This window comes from Misgurnus anguillicaudatus, chromosome 18 (assembly GCF_027580225.2).
Source record: "Misgurnus anguillicaudatus chromosome 18, ASM2758022v2, whole genome shotgun sequence".
NCBI lineage: Eukaryota > Metazoa > Chordata > Actinopteri > Cypriniformes > Cobitidae > Misgurnus > Misgurnus anguillicaudatus.
Genome location: NC_073354.2, coordinates 26,736,095 through 26,754,917, shown reverse-complemented (window position 1 = coordinate 26,754,917; position 18,823 = coordinate 26,736,095). Strand labels below are relative to the sequence as shown.

The window sequence follows — 18,823 nt, the reverse complement described above, 5'->3', positions numbered from 1 at the left end:
ATTAAAATGCGATTAATTTAGATTAATTAATTACAAAGCCTCTAATTAATTAGATACATTTTTTAATCGAATCCCGGCCCTTATATATATATATATATATATATATATATATATATATATATATATATCAATCAAGCGTTCGAATCAAGCATTCAAGAGAGTTATGTAATAATATTGCTTAATTGTATGTTCACTGCCTTTCAAAATTCATTTACATTTAAGTAATGCTGTGAGAGTCTTTTGTACACATAGGGCAGATCAGGCTCTCAGCACGCTGGCCATGAGGAAGTTTTGTGAAGATAAAGTGTCATCTTCTCTGCAGCCCTCTCAGAACAGGCATGTCTCTTCACATATTTGACTCATTTGTTTTTAATTGACCTTCGTGCTCCCTACATACTTTCATTGCATTGTTAACATTCTTTGACTCCTATGTCTCGCTACAGGTATATCTGCTACTTTGGAGGGCTTCTCTTAGGGGCCATCAAAATGAACAGCAGTCCTCTCTTTCTCCATCAGGTCCTAATTCCGACCATCCCAAACTTTCAAGAAGATGGAGGTGAGTGGATGGCTTATTTGGTGACAGTCAGTATTACATCAGTATGACATCATTTATACATAAATGAGGACACAAGGTTAACATAATAGGCTTTATGCCCAGCTGCACTACTTCCTGAACTTCAGCCAGCTCCTTGTTTCCTGTCTGCCATTATTGGACAAACTGATAAATCCAGGTGTGTCTGATTATTGTTGTTGTGACTACTGAGGTCAGGCACACCTGGATTAATCAGTTTGTCCAATAATGGCAGACAGGACACAAGGAGCTCGCTGAAGTTCGGGAAGTAGTGCAGCTGGGCATAAAGCCTATCGCACAATGCATATTGTGTATGTGTGAATTTGTGACCCTGTCTGTAAAATCCGGGCTTAAATCTCATAATCTAATTATGGGGAGCATCAAAGTTTGATTTCAGTCATTGAATTCAATCTTTGACATGACCTCTATTTTCTTGACAGGTTTCTTCCCCTTCCTAAAGATCTATCAGTCCATGCAACTCGTCTACACATCAGGCATATAGTGAGTAAAAATTGGAAACTCTTACCTCATTTAATTTACCAGGCATCAGTTTCATGTTCCCCAATGTGAAGCCGAACACACCTAATGTTTTTTATTCGTATTAATAGCAGTGCTCAATCTTGTTATATACAATATCTTTGCTTTAGACCAATGAGATGTTTCGGACTTAATTTTGGAATTAATAGGAGATTAACAGCTTATATTGCTTATTGCGTGATGCAAACATTGTTTTGGGCCCTGTGTTTAAGAGGTCTATCTGTTAAAAATGTGTCCGTTTACATAACGGCCTTGCGTTATGGTGCCTTGGGAAACCACTTTTCCTGCATCTGCCTTGGGTTTTGGACTTAACAGCGCTGGTATTTCCTTGAGAATGATTCTCTCCATCTGTCTGTGTGTGTTTTGCAGTGATTTGCAGGGTTCTGGAAGCTGAAAGCTGATTGTTACTATTGAGCCGGCACTCCTGTTAAAAGGAGACATAATGGTATGTTTTTATCTGACTCTGATATATTACAACTGTCAAAACTATAGACCTTTTCCATTATTAAAGGAATTCTTCATCCAATTGAAATTTGAATATATTATTAAATTGTGTCACCTATGTAGTAGAACTGTGGAGTTACTTTAGAAATTGGTGCCTTCTAGGCAGAGAAAAGTCAGAAAATGTGTTTTTTTGCTCATGTGGATGAAAAACACCAAGTCCCAGAATGCATTGCTTCGCTGCTTTACGAGGCCACTCCCTAGTCACGCCTAGCGGTTCGAGACGGCAGGAGGGAGGGAGGGAGATTCAACTCGGCTAAATACAACTTTTACAGACACGTCTGCAACGATTTAGTTGATATATTATTATAAATACTACCTTTTCCGCATTGAAATGATGATACGTTGCGTTGTAACGGGATGTTCAACCAAAACCGGGAAAGGACAAGCAGTAAGTTTTCATCATTTGCCGCGGTGTAAACAATGGCTGCGGGCTATCAACCATGCAAAGTTCAGAGAAGACAACGATGCGTTAAAATTGAAAAACCTGAGGGTTTGCAGTCTCCATTTCAAGCTGGATGATATCGAACCCAATGTACTCGGAATGAAGTGAAACACGCTAAAGGACACTGCGATTCCGTCTATATGTACCTTCACAGACACGACGAACAGCCGGGGCCATCTGGCATCAAACGCATTAGTCTACGTTAGAGGTAAGACTTTTGCTAATACTCGTTTCTGATCACACAGTAGCCTTTACATAGTGATACAGTTGTAAGCAGTAAAGTTAGCAAAGTAACGCTAGATAGACAATGACATATAAGTTGGCTTTTCTCAACATAAAACAACTGTTAGCTACCGAGCTACTTCTAGAGTTTTACTTTACCACGCAAGCCTGTTGCTGTAAAGTTATATGAGATAACTGCAGATACATTTGCGAGATGTACATTATTAATTCAATAATATTTATGCTTACTACACGTACCATATTCTTATTCAGACTTTATTGATATGGTGGTGTTGATAAATTCAAAAACTACATGCAAAGTCAAACTTCTGCTGTTATTTTGGTGAAAGTAATGCAAAAGTATTGTTCTGCATTTACTCACAGGTTTCCGGAAGAAGATGCAGAAGAAGGGGATAAAAGAACAATGAAATCCTCCTTGCATGGACCAGGTCAGTGTTGGTTTGTAATGTGGGAGACTTTACATTGGTTTGCAAGGTTCAAAGTCACTAATTGTATTATCTTTCATAGGTCTGTCATAAATCATATGTGGTTTTCCTGTGCAACCAGTAAGGGGGACGTCGAGGTAAGACATTTGATTTTTAATTTGTTTCTTTTTTTAGGAAAAAAGATTTTTCTAGACTTATTGATAATAATCATATTTTCATGCAGGTACTGAAATGCCGGTGGAAGTCCATTCTACACCATATCTTAAACATAATATTATATTACTACTCTTATAATGTTAGTTCCTGCACTACAATGGTACCACACTGCCCATAGCTGTACATATCTTATCTATATGGTTCTTGCTGAATATGAATATTTATTGTGTTTTTCTTATAATATATTCAGTTTATACACTACATCAATATTATTTATACTACTTTTAGGTTACTGCTACTAAATCGCACATATCTGTACATGTTGTTCATACATGCTTCATTTGACAAATCCATATTTATTCTGCTCTTACAAGGTAACAGCTAATAAACTGCACACAGTTAAATTTTGTTTATATTACTCTAACCACCTTCTGTAAACAAACATTATACTACTGTCTAAACTGCACTAAATTTTTTTTGCAGTTCTGGTTGGAAACAAATTACACTTTGTTTTTTTTTTTTGTACTTGTACTCTGCATAATGACAGTAACGTTGAATCTCATCTAATTTCCTACCCTTTACAGGAGAAGCACAGTTGAACCAAATGTTCTGCAAGAAATCCAAGCAGTGGGTCTTGAAGAAAAGCTTCATACCACACACCACACAGTTTGTAGACGAACTCATCCAGAAGGCCATTGACAAGACTCAATCCAAACATTGTGTTCAAAGTGCCAACGTCCTCACTTGCCTTGCCACAGCCTGCGCTGCCACCCAACATTGCACCAGTGCCTAAACCATCAAAGGAGGCTGCCACGACTTCTTTCAAAAGTCGCTTCTGAGACTGACACTTTCTAATAATAATAATAATAATCACCTCTTCCCTGAGTCCTATTGCTGTGTCTAATCAGATTCTGCCACCACTCTTTATATTTATATTATTTTATACTGTGTGTATATATACACAATGTTTTTGTATATATTTTTGCTTTGTTTTTATTTTGTGCAGGACATTTTTAGATGTAAATTATGTCATTGTTTATTTTAATGTGTTCTTTTCACTGGTGACACAATATTTTTCCTTTGTGAATAATAGAAAATAAATATCTTCATCTAACTCTGTCTTTTGTACACCAAATTTATACATTATAAACTTGTAGAGGCGCAATGATTACTGTTACTGTGATTTAGCTGTCATTACATACTTTACAAAATCATTTGGGTTAAAAATAAAGCCAAATATTATGTTTGTTACACAATTTAGACTTAAACTTTAAAAAAAAGGCAAGAATGCTTTCCTCAAATTGCAGTCACTCTAATGTAGCAGCAATAAGGACTATAACACGAACCACAATCAATGTGAGTTTTAACTTTTTATTAAAAAACATAAACAATTCACACTTATAGCTCGTCCAGAGCTTCATTCGTTTATTTATATTCGCTATAATGTCCGTGAGGAGCTGGATATCTACGTCTGATGTCCTGGACAACGAACACAGGCAGGTAAAACAAGTCGATGTCCTTTCCCCAGTCTTTCGCCTTGCAAAACTCATTCCAAGAAATGACGATAGGATGTAAGTCGATTGTCTAAAAACAGCAAGCATGACGTTAGCAATGCAAGCTATTTTCACATACAATAGGCTAACATAGGTGTAAATATAACAACCATAGCTCAGCTGACGGACATGAAAAACAAAATACTCACTTTATACTCATGCCTCCATTTCTCCTTGCGGGGTTCAAGAAGAAAATGCCATCGCTGAAATTCGCGACAGCAATATGGTTCTCTTTCGGTGTCCATAGGCGCACAGCGAGAGCGCTCACACCACCAGACCGGCACCACCTCGGCTACAGCAGCCGCGGTGGCAGCCTCTTGTTCCTCAATCATCCGTAACTGTTCCTCGTTGTATTGCGGCTCGTACAGGTACCACGACCATCAGATTCGAGCAACAGCGAGGCGCACAGCGAGAGCACGTAAAACCACCAGACCGGCCCCACCTCGGCTACAGCAGCCGCGGTGGCAGCCTCTTGTTCCTCGATCATCCGTTCTGCTCCTCGTTGTATTGCGGCTCGTACAGGTAACCACGACCATCAGATTCGAGCAACAGGTCATCCTGAGCAACAAAATCCCCTTCTGCCATCCGTTTTCAAAACTACACTCTGCCGTCGTGGTTTGTTTACTCTGCTTTCTCCACAAAGCAAGATCCAGGTTAGCTTAGCTTAGCGAAGATTAAAGATGGCTGACTCTCGTTTTGATTCGGGCTTTTCCGAATGGACTCGCAGTCCAACCCCTATGGACGGGGAAAAAAACATGCAGAAGTAGCTCCTAATACTGGCTGTAGTCTTTGCCTCTGGCCAAAATCTCCTCCGATGACGCAAAAATCGTCATTTTGCATCATCGGAGGACTTTTTTTGCACAACCAGAATACAGATATCTCTCCTCTCACGGGGACATGAGGTAGGGAAACACGGTCATTCAGAAATACTGCCAGGTTTCTACTGATACAAAGCTGAATGCTAAATTGGTGAAGTATTCCTTTAACATCACGTCTGTTTCTCTCTCTCTCTCTCTCTCTCTCTCTCTCTCTCTCTCTCTCTCTCTCTCTCTCTCTCTCTCCTGTAAGTAAAATGTTATCACAGACGTGTTCAGGCTGCTGAGAGGGACACCGTTTTTCGACTTCAGTTCCACACATGCACCATACACGGAGCTCAGCTCTGGTTTGGCAAAAGCGAGCTGGACGAAGCCTGTTCAGGTATATGAAGCCAAATAGTCAGATGCCAAATGCTTAAAGGGAACAGAGAATGAAAAACCATTTTTACCTTGTCTTTGTTAAATAATGGTAGTCTACCCGCATTCACAAACATACAGAAAGTGCTAGACATGCTAAACATCTCAGTCTCATAGAAATTCCTCTTTTAGAAATGTCAGCCATAAAACAGCCCAATCTGAAAAACTGATGCTTATGACATCACAGGCATCTTGCTGCCCCTTCACTTTAAAATGATTGGCTACATTTTTAAAGTGGCAGCAAAGTCAGCCAATCAGTAATGAGATTGCAAATTAAGCCAGTAGGGGGAGCCAAATAGGTGCAAAACCACTTGTTTAAAATCCCCCACCTTAATAGAGCTATCTGAGAGAGGTTTTTAGGAAGCTTCTAAGGCATTACAGACCCAAACAAAAACATTTTTGTCTACATGTCACATCACAGAACAAGGATAAATACCCCGTTCAATCATTCTATGTCACCTTTAAGGTACATTTGCGCGGGACGGAAGCGTTAACGCTTGACGGAAGGCTTGTCTGAAGCGTGGCCAACAGCCAGTCACAGGGCAACACCTGCTTTCCCAGCTGCATAATTGAGATGAGAAACGTGACGATGGATTCTCTATGGGATTAGCACAGATGCATGGGAGGCCATGTCTGTTGCTTGTAAATGTTTGGGAAAGTAACCTTGGGAAAGGGTAGTAAACCGGCTGTTTTTGATGGTTTGATTGTGTTTATGGGGCGCACAGTAACATGCTCATGCTTCATTAAAAAAAACATTATTTTTCACACACTGTCAAATAAAATATATGTTGCACTTAGATTTGCAAGTTTAATCAACTTTCAGAAATACGTAATATGCTCAGATTGGTTAGCTGGCCCAGTGGGTTGCGATTCGCACACCACCTACCACGTGTTGTCGGTAAACGTCACAGCCCTTACCATTACAGGTAGTTGCATGTGCTCTGGTGTATTGTAGATCAATATTGCATTATCAATTTGAGCCCAGGGAATATTAGTGAAGAACCTGTGCTTTTTGCTTGTAGTTGTCTTACATCTTTTTAGATGCTCTGTTATGTGTAGGTTTTATTTGATTATAGACTGCAGATCTACTACTGACTGTGTGGTAGAGGTCTTCTCGGGTCCAAAGAAATGTCCCCGACCCGAAATGACCCGAATCACTTCATACCCGAACCCGACGTGCATAAATAATTTTTTTTAAAAGAAAGACCCGACCCGAGACAAACCCGAGAAAACCCGAGACCCGAGTCCGACCCGAACTAGTGAAATTTTTTTTTAACCCGACTGGAACCGAATGTAAACGGCACTGACGTGTGTGCATTCTGCAGACCCACGCGCAGCAGTCAGACAGAAAGAAACTCCGGTGGCCTTGCAACCAATTTGGCGAGCTGCTCCATTCATTTTTACTTACATATATGTACATATACATATACATATACATACATATATACATAAACATACACACACACACACACACACACACACACACACACACACACACACACACACACACACACACACACACACACACATATATATAAAATGATGTGAAAATCATTCGGCCTACTCATTCACATAAAGCAAGATAATGTTTAACAATTTCTAAGACACTTTTGCTTTGGAAAGGCTGTATGCGTGGAGGGGGAAAAGCTCCTGAATAATCAGTGATTGACAGCTGAGAGACAAAAGGGTTGCATAATGAGCCACATAATGAGCCTTGTGGGGATGTTCATCAGGAATGTAACTTTCTCTGTAGTAAAACCATGATATGGTTTACTTTTCAATATAATGTAAATACACACACATTATATATATATACATGTATATATATATATATGTGTGAATGAGTAGGCCGAATGATTTTCACATCATTTTGAAGAAAAAACTCTAGACTACTAGATCCTGTTTTGAAAAGTCTTGGGAAAACATGTTTAGAATTAGTTTTGTGGACTTATATCAGTGACTTTTTTTTCAAAAACCAAGCATAAACATTTTTTTCTCAAAAATACAAACATGTGCGTACATGTTGATTATATGATATTGTAGCCCAGTTTGTGATGAACACAGTGTTATGAGAATTTTGCCATTAACATGTTTTTAAGCAACTGAAAAAAGCACAAATGTCACTGCATGTCAAATCTTCCCCAGGGCCCTGTAACGGATTGGCTTTAAAGAAAGCAAAGAAAAGGTGAATCCATGTGCAAAAGGTGTTTTATTGTAAAATCCCAAAAGGGCCAGCAAACATATCCAGAGGGTAATCCACAAAACGTAATCCAGAGACAGGCAATATATCAAGGCAGGCGGCAAAACAGGCAAAATCCCGAATACAGGCAATGGTCAAAACAGGAAGAGATATCGATACAAAAACAGATTAACAGGTAACGGATACAAATACAGATAAACAGATTCAGACAGGTTGCAAAATAACAGGCTGGGCTTACGAGTGTAATATTCAGCCAGGAACAGGTGTACAGGAAGTGACTTAAATACAAAACAGACAGAAAGTGTGAACTGTGACATGGCATGATGTATTTCAAAATAAAAGTCAGAACAGAGCAGGATAACAAAATACAAGTTCAAATAACAAAAATACACAGAATACAAGAAAACACAGAACAAAATCTTACAGGCCCTAAAAACCCCTTAGACCCCAGAGGGTTAATAAGGCAACCGATGTGTAATTTTATTTTTTCATTATTATTTTATTATTAAATAAAATATTGTTCTTTGTACAATGCTATTAAATATTAAACATGTTAATTTCTGAACCTGCTCACTGGCAAATGATTTAATAGATATTTTGTTTGTTTGATTGTTTGTTTTAATTATATATATATATATATAAAACACCGTATATCAAAAGCAGTTGAATGTAGCGTTGTCATACTTGGTACGGCATATTTACATGTAACCAAATTCTTGCCAGTGTCATGATATAATCCACATTTGACCAAAATTGAGTTTAAATGGACATGCGTGCATATTTTACAGTAACATTGATCGATACGCGTTCTTCCGATCATTAATTAGAATGCCCAAGTCGCGTTTCGTATTGACAGATGAATACGCTCAGTTTATTAAATAGCCTACGTCTTGGTTAAATACGCTTACTTTATTTAATATTAATTAAAAGTGTATTAAATGTCTCTTGCAAACCATTAAGGGACAATGAATCAATACACTGACATGGTAATGCTACACAACAGGGGCGTCAGTTTGTGTTGAAAAGTTGTGGGGACAAAAGTTCAGATAAAAACATTACTGCAGGATGGGAAAAATATTGAATAACGGCGCATCAAAAATGGGCATAGCGTAGGCTAGTCAACAACAAGAAAATACTCAGCATAAAACACTCAACAAAGTCCCTGCAACACCAGCTCAACCGAACAGTGCCAAAGCACCATACCGTAGAAAACAGCAGCGCGTTTAATAAATGATTACAATGAATTTCATTACATATGTACAAGAAAACACACCATAAGCATACAACGCAACATATGTGACCCTGGAAAACAAAACCAGTCTTAAGCATCGCTTGATTTTTCAGAATATTTTAACCAAATGCTTTCAAAAAGTGGTGGGGAAATCCCCAGCGTAAATATCACCAATGCTAGACAGATACTTTGTTTGCACAGTCCTACCGTAATTAAGTAACTCCTAGATGTTAGTCTGGCGTCCGGGTGAAACGTTTACCTCGAAGGAAAGTTATTGTCATGTTTATTCGGCTATATCCAGTGCTGAGGTTCGATGAAACTTTACGAGACCGGCGAGATGCTTCACAGGCGGAAGATATGCGGCGTGATTGACAGCTTTGACACCAAACGGGTACGTGAAAATCAGATGACATGATTTCACAACTTTTCATTGGCTATTTAGGTATGTGACGCATACTGTATATGGAAATGAACCTGGACATTCAATCTGGCGAAAAATCTCAAAATCGGCAAAATGAACATACGTGAGTTTCATCGGACAGCGACGATATATATATATATAAGTATTTAGTGTGACCTCTATTGGCATAAAACACATCTTTAGCTTTTTTTTGAGGAGACTGAATCCTGAAGTCATTCGATTAGAAATTAGGATTTGATTTCATTTAAGTTTAGGAGATCCTGCAGCTGCCTGCTATTGCTCAAGTGAAAGGGGAGTTTACCCTAAATACACTTCAGCTTATACTTTTATACTGTTTTTAATACTACATACACATTTCCTGTATTTTCTGGTTGTATTCTAATAAAGAGACTGAGAAATAGTTATATATTATGATCCTACTCTTGTGTCAAACTATAGACCTATATCAATACTTCCAGCAATGTTTAAGTTGCTTGACAAAAAACCTGCATAACCAGTTAATTTATTATTTAGAAATTTATAACTGGTTCAACCACTGTCAACACCCTTTCCGTGCGAAGCAATCTACTGTGTCGACATTACGTATTTGTTCTGTAAAAATAGTAATGCACCTAATAAAGGTCACATAAGTGGAGCTGTTTTTATTGACTTTCGTAAAGCCTTTGACACAGTGAATCACAAACTTATTTAATTTGTCCTCATCTGTGATAGAAATGCTTTTTTCTTTTCAGGTCGCAATCTTTTAAAATTAACCATGTAATATCTCAATCTTTAGCCTGTGATAAAGGTGTTCCTTAAGGCAGTATTCTTGGACCATTACTTTTTCTTTTATAGGTAAATTTCAGAAACAGAAAAGGAAAGATATGATCTAATCTTGTTATACACAAAACATTTCTGATTCAGTTTTTTGTTAAAGCAGAAATGTGATCCCAGTATGTAAGATGTGTATTAAGTCACATCTTCAAGATATTTATAGGTCTTTGTCACAACAAGATCTTGATTTGCAAAAGTAATAGGGTTACGGTGGCCGTCAGGGGTCACTGCCTTGCAATGAAAGAAAACACATACAAATAGAAAAAACACCAGCAAATCAAGAAAACATCTTCATCAGTTTGACAACACATACGCTGCAGATATCGCAACACATCCAAATACAGAAACGCGTTGCAAATTCTTACAACACGAACAAAAACAGAAACGCGTTCCAAATCTCACAACACGAACAAAAACAGAAACGCGTTCCAAATCTCACAACACGAACAAAAACAGAAACGCGTTCCAAATCTCACAACACGAACAATAACACAATCGCGCTGCAAATTGTTCAAACCACAACGGAAGTGTTTCAGGGGGGTCACAAAAAGTGACGCACCAGTCTGAGAAGTGTTTGCGGTTTACATTCAATTCGTCCGTAGAGCTTTTGTGAGTTTACATTGATCAAATGTAAGTTTTTCTTGTTTATTTTAATATCCTAATTGGATTTTTTAGCCTTTCCATTATTATTAGCCTATAGACTCAAATAATTTGACGAAATACATAATAAACTGTGAAACGTTGTGTTAGCTGGCTTAGTTACACAAATGTCACTAGATAGTGTTCTAGGAGGACAATAAATACCACATTCTTCATTAAAACAAGTAAAAATAACGTGTGTGTTTGTGTGTACACGCGTGTGGTTTTTGTGCTAATAATAGCTTATTGAACGTCTAACCAAACGTCTTGTGTGTGTGTGTTATTTTCAGGCAGCAAACATACTGTTTATAACTATATACAATTGTATTAATTCAAGTTGTTTTTCATATTTTATTTACACATTTATCAGTTTTATATAATCTCTTTGATAAACTCTTTTATTATGTCTCAAACTTGTTTAATTTATATTGTGTGCTATGTGATTTTACGAATAGTTAACATAATTATTCTGTATTTTGTCTTTTTATTCTTCTAGGAAAGCTAAAGGACCTGTTATTACAATGAGAGCATCCTGACCAGATGCATAGTGTGATATGGTAGCATGATAGAAATGAACTGCAAGAGCCTGTAGAGAGGGATAAAGTCTACTGAGAGGAACACCACTGCCTTCCTGCAGGTCTACCAGTACAGAAAGGAGCCGGTTCCATTGTTAAAATGCCCATTTATACCAAACTGTTTCCACCTACATCCTCTGGCAATACATACAGAAGTGTAAGCTACAGGACGTAAAGATTGAGGAACAGTTTTATCCAGCAGCCATCAGTGTTCAATATGTCAAAAACATTAATTGACCACAATATCACTGTCATTTTTTAATCTCTACACAAACATTAGTTCAATACTGCAGGTTTTGATACACATAGTCATAGCCTAGTGGTTAGAGGGTTGGACTTGTAACCCGAAAGTTGCCAGTTCCAGTTTCCGTCTCTGCCGGCAGGTTGCGACTGTGATGTCCTTGAAACGAGGCACCTTAAACCCAATTTCTCCCCGGGCACTGAAAGAATAGCTGCCCACTGCTCCGTGTGTGTTCACCACTTACTGGGATGGGTTAAATGCAGAGGTCACATTTTGATTATGCGCTGCATACTTGGCAAGCATGTCACACTTACACTGCACAGACAACATATATTGTATAACAGGTTTCTTTCTACTTCATTATTTAATGACAATCACAGTTGAATGCAATGTGGTAATAAAAAAGGAAGAATGTCATTGTACAGGTATCTATACATATGAAAATAAAGGCTTTAAACGTCAAATGCATTTTTCATTTGCATTTTCAAGAGAGAATATTTAAAATAATTTCTTTAATTCCTTTAAAAACACTCTTTCATTTTAGGGAAGAAAAGGAAACAGCAAGATTTATAATCTTAAAATGTAAGTAATTTGATAAAAATAGAAAATAACAACCTACCAAGGATGATAGAAAAGAAACAGTTTTGTTACTGTATTTGCATATAGCCATGGTATATGTAGTAAACAAATAGGCAATCAATCAGCTTTACTGCAAGTTTATTAACAGCATTGTCCTTTATGAGAAGTTCTAAGCAGGAACTAAAAAGAAGTATCAACATTGTAAGGTGTTATAGTAACTGTATTATTCATTCAAATAAAAGTCATAAAGTACATGTCAAAGTGATAAGATTGATGTTCTGGTTGTAGTAAACTTCACTACATTTAAGGTTTAGCTGGCTGAGGTGGCTAAATATGGACCAGATTCCAGTAAGAAAATCAGGAGAGAAATCTTTGAACAAGATGTTTAATGTCAATCCGATTTATGCATCTTCATATGCCGCTGATATGACATGAAATACAATGCAGTGGTCTACAAAGAATCAAGAGAAATAATTACAAATAATCACCATTCTCAGATTAGCATTAACATTGTAAATCTGTATGACCAGATTTTCACCTACCAGCATCCAAAACCGTCAGAAGTTGGGCTACAAAACATAAGCTGTTCCTAATGAAAAATACAAATTATGGCCCTGATACTTAACTTTAACTTAAAATTGTGTTACAATTAGAAAATGTGTTATTTGTTATATGTTATGTTGTTTTAAGCTGGTAAACAAATGTTTTTTTTAATACAATTTAATTTATATTTAGTTTGCTCTGGAATAGATACAATGATAGACCAGTCTAACCCAAGCCCCAAGCTCAAATTTATACCTACCTACCAAAACTCTGGTTAATTTTGGTGCGTTAGTTTGTAAAATGTGTAAAGGAAGGCAGTGGTGTTCCTCTCAGTAGTAGACTTTATCCCTCTCTACAGGCTCTTGCAGTTCATTTCTATCATGCTACCATATCACACTATGCATCTGGGCAGGATGCTCTCATTGTAATAACAGGTCCTTTAGCTTTCCTAGAAGAATAAAAAGACAAAATACAAAATAATTATGTTAACTATTCGAAAAATCACATAGCACACAATATAAATTAAACAAGTTTGAGACATAATAAAAGAGTTTATAAAAGAGATTATATAAAACTGATAGATGTGTACATAAAATATGAAAAACAACTTGAATTAACACTATTGTATATAGTTATAAACAGTATGTTTGCTGCCTGAAAATAAAACACACACACACACAAAACGTTTGGTGAGACGTTCAATAAGCTATTATTAGCACAAAAAACCTCCCATAGAAACACGTGTGTAAACACACACACATACGTTATTTTTACTTGTTTTAATGAAGAATGTGGTATTTATTGTCCTCCTAGAACACTATCTAGTGACATTTGTGTAACTAAGCCAGCTAGCACAACGTTTCACAGTTTATTATGTATTTCGTCAAGTTATTTGAGTCTATAGGCTAATAATAATGAAAAGGCTAAAAAAAATGCAATTAGGATATTAAAATAAACAAGAAAAACTTACATTTGATCGATGTAAACTGCAAACACTTCTCAGACCGGTGCGTCACTTTTTGTGATCCCCCTAAAACACTTCCGTTGTGGTTTGAACAATTTGCAGCGCGTTTGTGTTATTGTTCGTGTTGTGAGATTTGGAACGCGTTTCTGTTATTGTTCGTGTTGTGAGATTTGGAACGCGTTTCTGTTATTGTTCGTGTTGTGAGATTTGGAACACGTTTCTGTTTTTGTTCGTGTTGTAAGAATTTGTATTTGGATGTGTTGCGATATCTGGAGCGTATGTGTTATCAAACTGATGAAGATGTTTTCTTGATTTGCTGGTGTTTTTTCTACTTGCATGTGTTTTCTTTCATTGCAAGGCAGTGACCCCTGACGGCCACCGTAAGGGTTAGCATAAGAAAGAATTTTTCTAGGTGAGTGAAAATACATACATTCAGTTGTTTTTACATTTACATTGATGTTAGGGTTATTTAACCAATCATGTAAGCACTAAAGGTCGAATGTTAATTTAGGATTTATGACAACAGGAAATGAGTAAAAAAATCACAATATCATCAGCATACAGTAAGCATTCTGAATATTTACACACTTGAGAAAGATCATTAAAACACTGTAAAAAATTTCTGTAGAAATTACGGTATTACTGGGTATTACTGGCAACTAGTTTCCAGTAACTTACTGTAGATTTTACATTTGTAATTTACTGGCAACAGTTTGTTTAAAGTTAAATGATCATGAAACCTTTTTAGTCTTTATCTTCTACAGTAAGTTACTGGCAACCAGCTGCATAATTACAGCAAATTTTTTACAGTGACTGTAAAAAAGTTCCGTAGAAATTGCAGCTGGGTTGTTGGTAATTTACCGTAGATTTACATTTATGTTATTTACTGGCACGAGTTTGTTCAAAGTTAAATGAACATTAAACATTTACAAGTCTTTGTCTTTACAGAGTAAAACTAAAAAAACAGCATCAGGCAAAACATTCTGGGAAACAAAATCTGAAGCAAAAAACAGAAAAAGGTTGATGATGATTTCTTTTTCCCAGAATGCTTTGCATGAGGCTGTTATTGTATAGTTTTATTCTGTAAAGATAAAGACTTGTAAATGTTTAATATTCATTTAACTTTGAACAAACTCTTGCTAGTAAATAACATAAATGTAAATCTACGGTAAATTACCGGCAACCCAGCTGCAATAACATTGTAATTTCTACAGAATTTTTTTACAGTGTACATGCAATTGTGTTATCAACAATGTCTTATTGAGTTATTTCTTATGATGTCTTAAGAGTGATTTCAATGTTAAGTCAATGTGAAGACGCATTGACGCGCGACTGGAGGTCTCGCGGATGAGGTGTTTGGTGCGGCGTGGAAGACGCGACTCCGCCTCATTCGCGCGTCTAGTTCGTGCGAATTGAGGGTCTGGCGCGGTATGCGCAAATGGTGCTTTTTGTGCATTTGATGCGAATTTGCGACTGACGCCCAACATTTAAACTTTGTCGGAATTTTGCGTTGCGTTAACCAATCAGGAGCCTGCTTGCTGCTGTGCCGGCAGCCCCGTCTGGAGTCACTCATTCAACCTGAAGGAACGCTTGATATTGTCCGTAAGCAGTCACCCGGAGCTATACAACACAAGTTCTTATTTTTATTGAGACAGGAATAAAAAGGACCTCGCTTGGAAGAGTGTCAGTGAGGACATTAGGCAACCTGGTAAAAGTAAAAATGTTTCAACTTGGGCGTCAGCCGCCAATTCGCGTCAAACACAAAATGCTCAAAAAGCATCATTTGCGCGTACCGCGCACAACGCTTAATTCGCGCCTTTTGCGTGAGCTAGATGCGCAAATGAGGTGGAAACGCGTCTTCCGCGCCGCGTCAAACGTATCATCCGCGTCAAACGCCTCATCGGCACCGCGGGACCTCCGGACGCGCGTCAACGCGTCTTCACATTGACTTAACATTGAAATCACTCGGACTTCACCCTTCTACCGCGGTTGGTGTAAACGCAGCATTAGACTTTTACGCAGTACTGTATATTTTGCAATTGTGTTATTTGACCACAGGAGACCACTGTTGTTCACGTTTGTTTATCTGTTTAAAGTAAATCTTTAGAATAAATATTTTTTACAAAAAGTTCTCTGTGGGAGTGGGGAACATATATGAAAGACAAGGTTCTTCAATGAGCCTTTGATTGAATGGTTTTGTGAGAAACAAAAATGGTTCAATGGCATTGCTGTGGGGAACCTTTTAAGCACCTTTATTTCTAAGAGTGTAAGGTGGAAATTTTTCATGTATGAATCCACATACAGTAAGTCACATTGTACTGTAGTTATTGATGATGACTTTATTAGTTTGTGATTATTACATGCCTTAACTCATCATTTGTTCCTAAAAGCAAGAATAAATAGAGGGCTTGTACAGGTGTCGGTTCTTGCCTTTTTAGATATGAGACCCAGTAACAGCTTGTGACCATTTTTTGTCATATTTTTCTGACAGTTCAGACCGGATGCTTTTTGTTTTTATTTTCAAAGGGGATGCGATCCCTTTGGATTGCCCCTCAAATCGATCCCAGAGCTTACTTGCAAATAACATCATTTTAATAGTATTAAGTGAGTAAGAGTATTATCATGATTTATCATTATTGTTGTTACATACTGTACCATATCCCCTGCCAATAGTTTTGGCTTTATCTTAAACATGAAGGAATGTTGCTGTCTGGCTGCATAGATAGAGAAACAAAGTGTGTTCACCACATCTATTAAATCACTGGTCTGCCTTTAGCTTATTATTTTTTTTAAGTCAGGTCCGTTAGAAGCTGTCTAGCTTCTTAAAGTAACAACTGAACATTTTTTGTTAATGTGCAGATGGATAAATTATATAGCTTTAAGATGATTTCACATTTAAAACACTGAGGTGAAAACCAAACACTTTGGTTATTGTATCATAATCAAAGAAACAGCCAGAACCATCCTCTATCTTTAAAATCATTCAACTGCTGTCATGTTCATCTGTAATGGTCTCGTGCACAAGTACATGTTACGAACAAGGTAACAAAGAATGTGAAACCAAAATTTTTTTTAACTAAGAGTCAACCCTGCTCTTTGTGTTGTTACTGGCAGTAAGTTTTACTTGCTTAAAAAAAAACAAGTTTTTTGAGATCCAATTGTTACAAACATGCTCAAGAAACGCACACATAATCATTTAAAATCACATGAACTCTCTCAAAAGGGGATGCTACTATCACAGTCATGTTCTCGAGCAAGAATAAACACCGGGTCACACATGGAGGTTATGAAACAAGGAAGAAGGAAGGTAATAAATACTAGTCGTGTTTGAATTGTCAGATATAAATAAACTCTAGGATGGTTGCGATGAGAAGCAAATGTTAGTCAGTGAGAAACTAGATGACAGATGAATATTTTCCAGAGGCAAGGTAAGACCGCCAATGAATTGGTTTTTTCTATGAATTGTGCTGTAAAGTAGAAGTACAGAATTGTACTTTAAACTTGGTTGGATGTGCATACTGTTAATTCTTTGGCCAAAATTATGACACTTTGTTTGGTAATGTTTGCTGTAAAACATGCATTTGCATTTTAGTTTATATACTGTACATGACCACTTCTTTACAAAAAACTTTACTTTGATAATAAATACAGCTTTATTATGCATGACTGTGTTTATTATTGACATAAAAAACAACATAAACGCATAATTGGTCCCTTTGCTGTAATGATAACTGTAAATAACTTCTTATTACTGTATATTAGGGTCATGCTGTTTATGCCTATTTATGTATATTTTACAAAAAAGCCATTTTATTTTTGTTTATAATTAATGTGAGACTTTTCCTATTTACAGATACAGTGAATACGGATACACATATAAAAGTACACTCAAGGAATCCTGTCTCCACACTTTAACAAAAAAAAGACATGGCCGGTGGAGGTACAATATTTTTATATTGCATGTTGCTGTATGCTTAATTCTGTATGAGTTCTGCAGCAATTTTTAGGCACAAGTCTTCTTTGGTCAGTTTAATGACATTTTTCTATATGATTTCCAGTATTATCCAGTGATACAGTAGAAAACATCCTTGTTTACTTTATCTGAAAAATTGGCTCAGAATAATTTTTGTCTCTCTTTGACCTACAGTAGATTAAACCCACATGTAGAGAGAAATACGTTTTTCAGTAGCCTTAATATAGGAATTGTACTTTTCACATGTGACTCATGTTTGTAGACAGCTACATATTTTTTTGTCAGAGCAAATATTTTCTTTGTCTAAAATGATTTGATTGTAATAATGTCTTCATTTCGCAGAAACGCGCATAATATTTGGTTTACTGGGATTCTCTATAATCCTGCTTGTCTATGTAAGATTGATTTACAATGTTTTATCATTTATAACACACATAAACATAGAGTAGTGTAAATTTACATGCTAAATTGTTATATATTCATCATAATAATAATAGTGTGTTTGTGAATAATAAATTCCGTCTATGTTATTTTATTGAAATAATAAACTTAATTTTTTATTTTATTCCAGTTAAACATCAGAAGTGAACCACTGACGCTTAACAAACGTGCAGGTCTGTTTTGATCTCTACTTATACAAACTGTCTTGAATAAATTTTTGAGATTATTCAATTTATGAAATCACAACAGGTGCACAATATTTTTTTATATCATTTTTAGAAACCAAACAAAACTCATGCGCTACATCACTCCACTCTGAATTAACTTACAGTATATTTGCATTGTGTTTTTTTTAGTTTATTGACTAAGACTGTATGTATCACAATCAGAATCACTTTATTCGCCAAATGTATCAGCAGATACACAGGAAATTGATATGGCTAACTCAACATACAACATACCAAAACATGCCACAAAGACAGAGACAATCAATTAAATATAAAATAGTCCAAATGGTACTAAAAACAGTGCTAAATCAGC

At 36.6% G+C, this 18,823-nt stretch overlaps 2 long non-coding RNA genes across 2 annotated transcripts; both read left to right on the top strand.

The window, feature by feature from the left end:
- Positions 1-1,618: 1,618 nt before the first annotated feature.
- LOC129422444 (uncharacterized) lies at positions 1,619-5,422 on the top strand. Its single transcript, XR_012358686.1, has 4 exons — positions 1,619-2,262; positions 2,661-2,725; positions 2,805-2,859; positions 3,463-5,422. It is a non-coding gene; the product is annotated as an uncharacterized lncRNA (long non-coding RNA).
- An 11,717-nt stretch (positions 5,423-17,139) lies between these two features.
- LOC141350593 (uncharacterized) lies at positions 17,140-18,457 on the top strand. The gene is made up of 4 exons (XR_012358690.1): positions 17,140-17,297; positions 17,723-17,809; positions 18,185-18,237; positions 18,414-18,457. It is a non-coding gene; the product is annotated as an uncharacterized lncRNA (long non-coding RNA).
- Positions 18,458-18,823: the final 366 nt, after the last annotated feature.